This window comes from Camelus dromedarius, chromosome 8 (assembly GCF_036321535.1).
Source record: "Camelus dromedarius isolate mCamDro1 chromosome 8, mCamDro1.pat, whole genome shotgun sequence".
NCBI lineage: Eukaryota > Metazoa > Chordata > Mammalia > Artiodactyla > Camelidae > Camelus > Camelus dromedarius.
Genome location: NC_087443.1, coordinates 36,628,079 through 36,642,046, shown reverse-complemented (window position 1 = coordinate 36,642,046; position 13,968 = coordinate 36,628,079). Strand labels below are relative to the sequence as shown.

The 13,968-nt window shown below is 36.0% G+C and overlaps 1 protein-coding gene across 7 annotated transcripts in view; it reads right to left on the bottom strand.

Moving 5' to 3' along the window:
• Positions 1-13,968, bottom strand: part of CTNNA3 (catenin alpha 3) — a 1,350,697-nt gene that overhangs the window by 47,679 nt on the left and 1,289,050 nt on the right. The window lies entirely within an intron of this gene.

Below are 13,968 nucleotides of genomic sequence, written 5' to 3'. Positions count from 1 at the left end.
GAATGACACTTACATACATGCAATACACACACAAATGGACATACACACAAAAGCACACACTGCCTTTCATGCCCTTAACTCTAAATAAAATCACAAATTTTTCTTAGCTTGATGAAGCCTAGTCATATCACTCATTTTCCCCATCTCTTTTCCATCCCTGTTTGTCTCTGCCTCTTCCTCTCTCTCTTTCACACACGCATATACACTCAAACACAAGCTATGCAGGTAAAACGTTTATGGATTTATATTCATACTATTATTTAATCTGGACAGACCTTTCCTTATTTATTATTGAAAACATCACCTTGCATTTTAGAGCAATTTATAATTTCAGTTCACTTTCACAGAACTTTTCTCCTCTCTCTCTCACCAAATTCTTCCAATTTTTTATTATTTAGCTCAAATTTTCTGTAAAATCCTTCAGCCTATGCAAATCAGAGTACTTCCTTTGCTGTAGATCTTTGGTAGTTTTTGCCACAAACACTTGTTTGTTTATTAATCCTGGGCTGGTCTTAAGCATTTCCCTAATATATTGGCCTGTTTGTACCCTGCCTGACATCTTAAAATCCCATGATGTTAGAGATGTTAATCTTGCCAAAATGACTCCCCTGAATTTTGGGGTGGCTTAAGTTCTATTCTATATTGCAATTAATGAATTCTGAACATATAAAATTTGCATAGACACTGTAGTGTTGAATAAAAATATTTCCATCCCCAATCTCTCTTCAAATCTAAGAGCTAAACGTCTTCACTTAACATTGGCAACAAGTCTGAAGATCTTTTACCTTATGCTGAATACAGTTACAGACAGCCCGAGACTTACTTTGTACAATTATTCCATTACTCATCAGCTGTGTATGGTCCAAGCTCTAAGCTTGGCACAGAAGGTGCCAAGGTGATTATTCTTCCTCAAAGCCCATGTCAAGTGTGCTGCTAAAAAAGGGATGGGCAATAAGCAGTTTTATGATCTGCAAAGGAATTCTCTCACTAAAAGAACATTTTCCTTAGGTTTCTCCTTAGATGTAATTTGAAATAAATGTGTTAACAATTAGATGAAAGATATCAATGAATAATACCATTTCATGAAAAGTTATAATTAACTCACATTAGCTAATATGATTCCCACTGCTATTACTGCTACTACTACCACCAGCTAATATTTAATGAGCACTTACTATATGCCAGACCCTATGCTAAGACCTTACATGAAGTAGTTTATTTTCTTCCTGGAAGGCATTTATCAGCCAGTGAGCAATATTTCTAGCCTTTCCTTTCCTGGTAGACAGATGTTGGAGGCCTCGCAGTGAGACTTGGGAAAGTTCATAAACCCCTGCTCTGAGTAACTATGTAAATAAAAGCTCACTTAACAACTTGCATCATACTTCAAATGTGAGCAGAAGGTAAACACTTTGTTGTTCCAAGTCATGGAGACTTTGGAGCTGTTTGTTATGATAGCAGAGCCTAACCTAAGTTGTCTGATTCAGTGTTGTTGACTAGAACAACCTTTCTTAAGGTTATTTTTTTTTCCAATTATATACTTTTCTATGCTATGTGCTATAGAACCTGATGTTAGACTAAAAATGATTTATCTTTGTACAGTAGAGGAGTGAAGTTGTACTCTATATCTGTTTAAAAGTATAAGTGAAGGTCCTAAAACGTTCATAAAAGGATGTCCATTTGTCATTAGCAATACTACCATGATGCTTGTATACACAAACACACACACAAAAGCACACACACATACACATGGTAGTTGCTCAGAATTTGCAGTGCATGAGTGGCATCTAAATGGTATGTACCCTTTTGGGAACAACAACAACAAAAAAGCTTTTTCATAAAATTCAACCATGAATTGCCTGTGACCCAGGGCTTGGCCAAAAACTTTCCCAAGACATCTAAAATTGCAAAGAGATGACTTTAATGTACTTGTTCCCCTAGGGTTGTCAAACCATTATTTTTGTGATCAGCATCATCAGAAGGAAGTATTTCCAGACCCGATTATCATAACTCCCTGATGAAAAGCCTTGACTAAATTGAGGTTTAATGTTGCAACTTTAGGTTTAATAAGGGTCAAAGTAAGAAATGTCTATTTGAACATTTCTGTCTTTTATAGACCCCTGGGTTAGGACATCATTCATTGTGTTACCAACTGTTACTTGAATAATGGCCACACACAGTAAATTTCTTTTTAAATTTAAAGCCTAATAAACTTTTTCTCTCTCTAAAGAAATGTCTATGCTATTTATCATCAAGAAATGAAAATTATGTAATACATTTACTTATTAACGTCCACTTGAATATACTCAACTAGAGCAATTTACCTAAAAACTTGGAAATACTCACTTCTTTGTTTTTAAAAAAATTATTTTTTAGAGTTTGTTTTAATTTTCAGTTTCCAACTCGTATTTTCTTCATTGATGAAACTACTACAATTTTTCAGTATTACTTTCTAATTCTTCTATTTTTCTTCATTTATAAAACTGCTATAATCTTTCAGAAGCAAGAGGAAATTCTATTTATAAATTAGAATTTCCAAAAATTATTTTTCTTTTTTGCATGTCTTTTTTTTCCTAACTGAATTCCTTGAGAACAAGTGCTGTTGACTCATCTCAGTAGTGTTGTTTCAAGGCAGCAAAATGAGAATAAATAAACGCTGGTGTGAAATGACACAAGGGGCTCTGAAACTAAAGCCTGGATTCACATTGTCACTCCATCACTTACTAACCATGACATTTGGCAAGTTCTGTTCATTTATTAGCTTTAGTTTTCTTGTCAACAAAATTCTCCAAGTTTACTTGTAAGCACTGTTGACAGGATAAGAGAATATATACAAATGTGTCAGTAGGAGTGGTGTAGTCACCCACTTTTGCAAATTCTCCCATCACCTCTTTCCCATCCACAAAGTAAGTGACAGGAAAGGACACAATGATGCTATCATTTGTCTCTGGAGGAGGTTCCTACAAAGAGAGCCTGAAAGAAACTTGCATATGTGGTTTATTGGAGCCCTGTTCTCAGGAAAAGAGCAGGAGAAAAAGAAAGAATAGCGAGAGATGGTAGAGCAAACTAAGAATATGACTAGTCCCAGGAGAGGACGACCATGGGCTGATCGCACAGGAGGCTGTGAAATTACACAGGAGAGGTGGCTCCATCTTGAGGCCAGGAGCCTGGTCTTAGTCAGTCAGCCACCAGCTCCAGGCTTCCAGGCACGCTGGGGTGGTGGGACGTGACCCCCCAGACAGCGTGATTCCCTGACTGAGATCAAGTGTCCAGAGAAGGGAGCAGCTGTGAGAGGTCCGCAGCCCTCCCCGGCAGGAGCTGGGAAGGTGGGTAAACTACCAGGTGGGGGGATCTGGCAGAAGTAACAACGTAACAGAAAGTTTAGCTTTCCCTTAGTTCCTGTCTCCTCTTACACCAACAGTTCTCACAGAGACAGCTGTGCGTTTGGCAGTATCTGGAGACATTATTGGTCATCACAACTGAGTGACGGGGGGTGGTCATGGACATCTGGCGGATAGATTCCAGGGCTATTGCTAAACATTTACAGTGCAGAGGACAGCCCCCTACAACAACTAATTATCCAGCCCCCTATCCCAAGTGCCAGTGGTGCCAAAGAGGAGAAACCCTGAAATAAGCAAAAACATAAAAGTCAATATGGAGTACTTACTACTAACAGTAACTGATTTGCAATTAATATTATGCAGACTTTAGTAAACAAAAGGGGAAATGTGGGACTGTATTGGTTTTACTAGGGAAACACACACACACACCTCACAAACACACCTTCACCAGAACTTTTATCTTGTGACTGTAACTAGCATTACTTCATAATCTGCAACAAGGAGCACAAACCCAGCATGAGTCCCAGACTGAAGTGACTGCTTTTGCAAATCCCACCCATGCTATCTTGTGCCTTTTTTCACGTCTGCTTTCAGTTCCGTCTTTATCCAGGCCTTTATGCATTTTGATGCCAACACTTTGTCCAAGAATCTTTAGTGCCTTGATTTTTTTCTTCTCTCCCCTTCTGTGCTTTTCCTCCCTGGCTTCCAACTGAACTTGTGAACATCGGATGTCTGCATCCAGCTCTGCTCTTTTCCTTCAGCTGTGCTTTGCCTAATGGGGAATCTGGCTCCATCCTACAGCTGTCAAATGCATCCGGCTCCCTTCCACAGCCTCTCTTCCCACCACTTGGAAGTTCTGTGGTTCAGGTTGTTGGCGTACAATAGAAATAATGAATCACCTCTTTTCTTTTCTAAGGATTGTTAACGATCAAGCTAATTCTCTTTTTCTACAACAGAAATAGTCTTTTCCATTAAGTTTTTTATTCTTTCTTCCAAAATTCTCTTTTTTAATAATGTGGAACTATTTGACATACATTAAGAACACAGGAATAATTATAAGAAGTAAATTTAACAGTAGAGACTCTCATGTCACACTTATATATATTTTTTCCTTTCCCCTCCATTTCTTTCCTTTGTGTGTGTGTGTGTGTGTGTGTGTGTTTCTGCATCATCCAGCTGTTTTATCCTCTCCATCTCTTAACTGCACAAAGGTCTAATTTCACCAAACAGATCAGTCTGTTCTGTGAGAGATACTGGTAACCGCAGTCTGGTTGAAGCCATGTCTAACTAATCCTACAGTTATGGACAATATATGGCACCAGTTTGATACATGTGTCTCTTTTTCCTCTAGACCTAAAATTAACAGTTAACTCCTGAAGCACCTGGTTTTATTCTCTCTGATAGATATTGTTTAAGCAAAATTCTAGTAGCACCCTTTTAAAATAAATAAAAACAAAACAAAACATCTTGCTACGTCATATCGTAATTTGCCCAATTGGTCCTTAGAGGAAAACTTTGGATAGGAATGGGGGAGAGACAGGGACAGCTGAAGGAAATAAGAAGAAAGATTTGGAAAAGACAGTAAAATATGAAGTGCCAGAAATCTGCTCCCAAATTTTGTTTTCTACATAATTTAAGATACAAATGCATTAAAATTTTATTAGTTTATGTTTTTGGACACGAATGTATAAAATGTAATTCTGTGACATCAGCAACTGAAAGGGGTGGAGGATACAGCTGTTAAAGGAGAAAAAAAAATCATATGTTGTTAAAGTTTAACTGGTACAAATTCAAATTAAAATGTTGTAATTTTAGGAGGTTAAATGTAATCCACATGGTAATCATAAAGAAAATAGCTGAGGAATATATACCAGAGGAAATAGGAAAGGAAATTACACATTCAGTATAAAAGAGAGTAATCTCTGAAATTCCGAGTTGGAAGGCACCAAAGGGCTCACTTTATCCCAAACCTTAGTTTTACAGATGAATGAAGAAACAGACCCAAAGAGATGAATGTCCAGACCGCTGCCCTGGTCTCCTCATTTGGAGTCCACTGGTTTTCCTATTGCCTCCTATTAGCTTCTCACGTTGAAGCTGAAGATTGTGTTCGGGTCAGGCTTTCTTAAAACTTGGGGATCATTAAATCACCATTTTCATCTATTAATACTCTGTTTTAGTCATTGTTTTCCACATCTTTCAATGAAAACCATTCCTCACCTCTTGATATCTGCAGCAGCCTTCCCGGCCAAGTATACCAAGACCAACTCCTGCCACTTTGCCTCTAACCCCACTGGGTGGAGGCTGCAGGGCTCACTTGCAGTAGCGACGGAGTAAAGAATGCGCGAGTTAAATTCTGGCCCTGGCTGTGCCCTCAGATACCTTCATGCACCAAGGCAAGGCACTGAAAGTCCCTGACCTGTTTCGTTGCCCGTAAGGTTAATTTGAATTAGATAGTTCTACCAGGACTAGATTATTTCTAGGGTTCCTTCAAGTGTTGTTACAACTGGAAGCGTAGCACAGTCAAGAAAATCGAATCCATTGTGAGATCAGCTTACCTAAACACCAAGAGAATTTCACAGCCCACCTTACTACAATGCAAAAAACAAAAAAAGAAAAAGAAAACCACACTCCCGTACCTGTTCTTGTTTTTAAAATATATTCTTTGAGTTTACTAATGTCTATTACTTCTGTCTCCTATCTAGCATTGCAAACAAACAAACCCAACACTCTTCTCTTTACTTTTCTCCTCACCCTTCTCCCACTTCCTCTTCCCTTCTTGATTTCTTTCATCTCTCCTCATTCTATTTCATAAATCTCCTAGTCTTTTAATTTTTTAATTTTAACTTTCAATTTTTTCCTAGTCCTTTAAAAAATCTCTAAATACTTGTTATTTTCCAAATCTTCTTTTAGTTTTCCCAATTTTCTTGATAATGGCCAAAGATTACAGTAGGTTCAGAAAGCTCATCAACTAATTCCCTTAATGTCTCAACATGGCAAGTGCGTTAATCTGCAAAGTCATTCTGAATGTGCTTCTCGGCCCTAGTGGCTATCTTGGCCAACAGCGCAGTATTGTTGCTGTTGCCTGTCATTCCTAGGTGATGCACACCACCCCTTGGTTTCAGCTAAAGCTGAATTGCTGGTGCTTGGCAAACTTTCCATCTTTCTGATCTTTCCCCCCTGGCTGATTAGTTATATTATTTATTCAATTTTTAAAATTGTGGCTCTGGCACACCTGCCTCTGGGTAAGACAGCACAATTAAACACAAAACACAGTGATTATGTAATTAATCAGTTTTAAGTGCAATAAAAACATAGCTAGCTGAAAAGCATAACACTTGGGGAAAGGGTAATTTTAAGAATTTAAAACCATTTTAACGATATGCTTTTTTTCCTTTGCATTTTACTTTCTATGTACACAGGCTAGAACGTAACAATATTCATTTCTTTAGAGCAAGACTCCTTTCACAAGGCAGAATAGCTTCCCCACTTGGCACCACACACAAGGACGCTAGAGGACCAACTGATGGAGAATTTATGGAAATGCCCTTAGGTAACCCAGGTACATTTTAATCTTCTTAGAGTTATATTTCTGTTATATTCTTAGTTAGTACATTAGTAAGTCATGATGGCTATGGAAACTGATCTGGAACAGTATGCTTAATTACACTGTTTCATGGTGGTTTGCTATTATTATTTCAAGTGAGCTTTTATATCCCTCCCCCACTTTTTTGGAGAGGGGACAGCCACTAGAAAGCCATACTGGCTTCACTTTCCTGTGACTGAAGGATACAGTGAAGCTGAGCCAGGTTCCATAATCCGGGCAATTTCCTGGAGCTCAGCTCTGGTAGAACAATGTCGAGTACACAGTATATCGGATTCCCATCTCAAATCACTGCTGTTAAATTATTTTCTCATCTAAGCAATACTGAAAAATGTTGAAGATATGGACGTATTTACTTTGTTCTTTTGCGAAAATAAAACAGTCAATAGAGCACTCATGTCTTAATCTTCATGGGAAAATACTCCTCCTATTTTACCAAAATATGGGATCCATAAGCAAGAAGTTCTACAATTGCCCATTTGTCTCTAACTATGTTTATATCTTCATTTATCTTCATGTATCTGAATCTCTGGCTCAGGAGAAAAGTTCTTTTTTTTTTCCCCACACCTAGTCTTTCTACCTGTTTCCCTAATCCATTCCTTCTGCCTTGCCTAAGACTTTATTCTATCAGTTATAGCCTTAATTTTTAATAGATTTTCTGGTTTCTTGCTCTTCACCTAAACATTTTCTCAGTTACCACCACCTGAAAAAGGATATAAATAAAAATGCTAACCAACCAAAAAAAGTAATAAATAGAAAGTTCTAGTAATTCCATTTGCCCCTCAAGTCTGTCTCAGTCTCTTCCCTCTCCCTCTTTCTCTCTCTGTCTCACACACACACTTTCTCCTTCCTTTCAACTACAAACTGCAGGAAAATCTAGTCTGTGCTGCCATCTCTTCTCTGTCACTGCATGCTCAGTGTTCAGCCCACTACAGTCTGATTTTTACTGATACTGCTTTTAGAAAAGATATAAAGATACTTTGTAAAGGCAAAATCCAACATGCACTTTAAGGCTCAGTCAACCTGAATTTTCTGTGTTTATAGTCATTGTCTACTGTGCCTTTAATCATTCAAAAATAATTAAATAATTAGAATATATGTGAGTACTGCTGTGATTTTGGTAGTCAAAGAAGGACACAGCAGAATTGCTAGTTGTCACCCAATTTCTATTCTCTCTACATAGAAACAAAACTCTGATTTAACTGGGGAAAGCAATGTGCCTAGATTACAACACAGAAACAAACAAAACATTTTTATATTTTGTATTATCACTTGCAGTCATACATAGCCATGTAATTAAATCCTTGCCAATAATATGGAAGAGAAAGCATTTGGAAGAGACTTTAAAAAGATGCAAGGAGTATTTGCTTGTGTTTCTTCTCATTTTTACTGGCCATATAAAAGCCATAGCTAGATCTGGAGAAGCCATATTTTGACCCTGATAAAAATGAAAGGCAGAAGTCAAGGATAAGAAAGCAGAAAGACACAAGTGCCCGACTCCCTGATGGCTGTGTGAAGCTACCACTCTGGATTGCTCATTCTCAGTCTTTTTAAAAAGAGACAGTAAATTCCCAGTTTGAACTGCTACAACTAAATCTCTGTATCTGATACAGGCACATTAGGATCGTGTGTGTAAAAAAAACCTTTCTTTTTTCTGCATCTTTGTCTTAGCTATTTTTTTTTTGTCTTGTTCAGCACATTTTCACTGGGTAGCCCCATCTATTTCTCCTTCATACCTCTTTCCTCAGCTCCAAAAACATGTAGCCAACTTCTCCTAGACTTTTCTCTTTCGATACCAATGAATCTTATGACTAAGTCGCTAAGTCAATGATGACTAAAATCCGAATGAGCTGCCTTACCTTTCCTGATCTGCTCTTCCTTCTGTGTGGAGCTTTTGGTTAAGGATGCCACTTTTGACTGAGAAAGCTACCAAATCTCAGAACTTTGGGGGTACATCTTAATTCTTCAGCCTTCTTCATCCTTAACATTCAATAAATCATTGAGTCTAATCACTCCTACCTCAGAATTTTTTCTTGCAAGGACACACACCTCTCCATTCTCACCAATATTGCCTTAATCCAGGTTCTCACTCTTACCATCTTGGACTATTAAAAAAAAAAATCATTCCTGAATAGTGTTCTGTCTTCCCATCGATCACCACCTTGCCAAAATAAAGATGTAGAATGCTTACATATATATACACACAAACACACACACACACACACACAGAATGGAATATTACTCAGCCATACAAATAATGAATTTCTGCCATTTGCAAAAGCATGGATGAACCTAGAGGGTATTATGCCTAGAGGGTAATTAGTCAGACAGAAAGACAAACATTGTATGCTACTGCTTATCTGTAGAAACAAAAACACAAGAAAAATAAATATAACAAAACAGAAGTATGTATAAAATAAATAAGCTACAAGGACATACTGTACAGCACAGGAATATATAAATACTATGTTATAATTTTAAAAGGAGTATCTATAAAATATTGAATCACTATGTTGTATGCCTGAAACTAATAATATTGGAAATCAACTATACTTCAATAAAAAAATAAAAAATTAAAGGTTTGGCATGAATTCTGTGAAAAAACAAAATAAAACAAAAACAAAAACCAGAATAGAGAGCCCAGAAATAAATCCACAGACCTATGGTCAATTAATCTTTGACAAAGGAGGCAAAAACAAACAATAAAGACAGTCTCTTCAGCAAATGGTGCTGGGAAAACTGGATAGCTGTATGTAAATCAGTGAAGTTAGAACACTCCCTCACACCATACATAAAAATAAACTCAAAATGCCTTAAAGACTTAAACACAAAACAAGACACTATAAACCTCGTGGAAGAAAACATAGGCAAAACATTATCTGACATAAACCTTAGCAATGCTTTCCTAGGGCAGTCTACCCAGGCAATAGAAATAAAAGCAAAAATAAACAAATGGGACCTAATTAAACTTATAAGCTTTTGCACAGCAAAGGAAACCATAAGCAAAACAAAAAGAACCTGGAGAATGGGAGAAAATATTTGCAAAAGATGAGACCTACAAGGGCTTAATTTCCAGAATATATAATCAGCTCACACAATCTAATAAGAAGAAAAAAAAAAAAGAACCCAACAACTCAATCCAAAAATGGGCAGACGATCTAAACAAGTAATTCTCCAATGACTCTAATGGCCATACAAGCGGCCAACAGACACATGAAAAAATGCTCAATATCACTAATTATAAGAGAAAAGCAAATCAAAACTACAATAAGGTATTACCTGGAGAGGCTGTGGAGAAAAGGGACCCCTCCCACACTGTTGGTGGGAATGTAGTTTGGTGCAGCCATTATGGAAAACCATGGAGATTCCTCAAAAAACTAAAAATAGACTCACCATATGATCCAGCAATCCCTCTCCTGGGCATATATCCAGAGGGAACTCTAATTCGAAAAGATACATGCACCCCAATGTTCATAGCAGCACTATTTACAATAGCCAAGACATGGAAACAATCTAAATGTCCCTCAACAGATGATTGGATAAAGAAGCTGTGGTATATTTATACAATGGAATACTACTCAGCCATAAAAAAAGAATAAAATAATGCCATTTGCAGCAACATGATTAGACCATGAGAATGTCATTCTAAGTTAAGTAAGCCAGAAAGAGAAAGAAAAATACCCTATGATATCACTTATATGTGGAATCTTAAAAAAAAAAAAAAGACAAACTTATTCACAAAACAGAAACAGACTCACAGACATAGAACACAAACTTATGGTTACCAGGGAGGGAAGGGAGTAGGAAGGGGTAAATTGGGAGTTCGAGATTTGCAGATACTAACTAGTATATATAAAGTAGATAAACAACAAGTTTACACTGTATAGCACAGGGAACTATATTCAATACCTTGTAATAACTTCTGGTTAAAAAGAATATGAAAAGAAATATATTAATGTTCATGTATGACTGAAATGTTATGCTGTACACCAGAAGTTGACACAACATTGTAAGCTGACTATACTTCAATAAATATAGAATAAAAAAAAAAAAAACCAGTTAACTTCCAAATATATAGATCTGTTTATGCCCATCTCAAGACTTAACATTTTTTAATTACTCTCAGTTGCCTAGGATAATGGTAAAACATTATTAACGATCCTTTTAAAGCAACCCCAGCTTCGTTTGCAGCTTCTCTTCTACTTGCCACCTGTAACACACCAACAGTACCAAGTGCAATTGTTTCCAATTACTGCAGACTGTTTACTATTTCCATAATATCCCTCATCTTTCCCTATTCCTATCTTTCTATTTCAGTTATCCTATCTATGTCAGATCCTTTTCCTCTCCCTCCCTCATAAATGTACAGCTTTTTTTTTTATCTTATTAATCAAGCACCAAATTGGAGTCAAGCCACTTACAGAGCTTCCTCTTGCTCATTTGCCCTATCAGTGGAATTAACTATCCCCTCGCCTCTTCTATGTGCATTCTTTTGTGCATTCAGCCATCATATGGCTAATGACATTATTTTGAAGTCTTTTTTGTGTATTTAGTTGTATATTTAGGTATATTTTATGTATCTTAATTTTGAACATATTTGAGCATCATAAAGGAGGCATCATATATTCCTCTTTCCTTCTCCTAGGTGTTCTCAGATGCCTAGCACAGAGAGGATGCTCAATTCATGGTTAGGATTTTGGATCAATTATACTTTGGTTTCCTTATAAATAAAACATAAAACTTCAGAATAAGTTCTTGCAAATAGATGTAAGAATGAATGAAAAATAATTTTAATTAACTGGTCTAAGAATGGTTTTCAAATTCTTTTATGTTATGAATTCAACTTCTTTATCCTAAACCCTAATACTCCAGACCCAGAAAGCAATTTTTGCTCATTCTCTCTGGAAATGCATTCCACTCATACCTACTTTTTTCAACCAAATACATTTACTAAAAGTAATGTTTCATGAACCTGATTTGGGGACACAAACTTGGAGTAGTCTGTAGTTCTGAATACCAAATGCCTGTAATTTTTAATGAGTTACCCTGCTTTAGAATCATCCTTGTTACTTTTTAAAAGATCTCATAGAAAAATGACTTAGCTTAGAACTTTTCAATTTAAAGAAGAAAGTAGACAAGATTAAAACTCGGGGTCATGGAGAGATTAGAGCAATTGTACTCAAGCACATGCAAATGAAGTGTATTTTAAAAGCTTTCCAGGATCTACCTGCAAGCAGACAGCAGGAAGGATGTACAAGGGCCAGAGCATGCTCCCTTGTTTCATATTTATCTTTTCTAATGGGAAACTGTGGGTGTAATGATGACAAGATAGTTTTGGATTTGTAACACTATTCTTTGTTTTAAATAATGACTCAGCTTTTAAATTGTAAATTATGAGCCCTAAATGGTTCATGCCTAATCTATCTGTAAAATATGTAAAGTTCATGAATTTGAATCATGATACCAAGCACGAAGGGATACAAACTCAATTTGTACATTAGGAAGAAATCGTATTTTAGAGGGACAATTAGCAGTAATACATTTTAACATAATGTATAGGCTGAATTTCTGTCACCTTTTTAAGAAAGATTAGCTTCAGACAACATGAAGTAATCTGTAATTGGAAATTAAAATTCATATGGATTTAGGCCTTGGGAATAACGGTGAGTATGTGAAATTGAGAAAAGTAAATAGAAGACAGACTAAGGTCTACAAATAAACATATTTTTAAACATTTAAAGTAGTATAATGTTAAGTGAGAAAATGAAGATTTAGTATCTAATGATCCAAAATAAAGATAAAATAGTTTAAAATGTGTATATATGCATACACATGCTACTTGAACATATGCAAATATACAGTCACTCATGTATTCATACACCCATATGTTTCTGTGTATATAGATTGTGACTACTTAAAATGCATTTTCCTTTGAAAAATGACAGGGCAGCAGTATAGTGCAGGTTGTGTTGGTTTGTGTTATTGTTTTTGCAAAATTTGAGTATCAAGGAAACAAAATCTTTTTATCTCTAATAATCACTAGGCACAATTTCCAAAGTGTCCACTTTTCATTTCTGGTCTTGAATTTTTTTTTTCCTCCAAATGTTAAAAGAAAATAAACAAATAAACAATCTCTCTGGTATGTTACTATGATGATTAAATGAGATAAAATATAGGCAAGAGATAGACAGTCAATTAGCATTAGTTCCCAACCCTCTACCCTTGATGGTAATTCTCTGCTTTTGGTTTTGCAACCATGTTCTTTTTAAGAATGTTAGTTCAATGAGGGAAACTCCAAAGTCAGGCTATAGAGCTTCTAGATAATATAAATTTATAAGTATGCTGTTACAATTTTTAAAAATTTGTCCTCATGAATGTAAGTTCCTAGAACACTCATGATGTGTCACTTTAACTTAAATTTATAATCCTGGTCCATGTCCTTCTCAAAGTCATTGATACAGATATCAAATGTTATTTTATTACCACACCCACTCTAGAGAAATGATCCACTGTTATTAAAAGAAGAGTAAGTAGAAAAGGTAGACATTATTTCTACGATGGTCATTTTATAGCAGTTTGAAACTCAGAGTCACCAAGATTTTATGAAATTTCCTATAAATCTATTTATGTTCTATCATACTTCACTGCTACAATTACATATGGAAGTAACAGTTTTCATGACCTGAATTTCTATGACATAGAAATGAGTAATGGGAAAATGGATATTGATTAATAGTTATAAAGCAATCATTTCATTAATTTGCAATTCCATATGCACTTATTTTCATAAAAATTATAGGATTAAATTCAGAGTTCCATCTGTACACTTCCTAAAATCTGAAAACCGGCTTAAAATTAACATCCATTTCCTATACAAGTGGCTTTCAAAACCTGATTCACTCTGAAATCTCTGAAGTAAGTAAAGACAAGCTGTACTGAATTAACATTTCTTTAAGAAATCTAGCAAGATTTCTTGCTTGCTTAGTTTCATGCAACTTTATATACTCCAACTGAGTTTTTCCTAGTCTA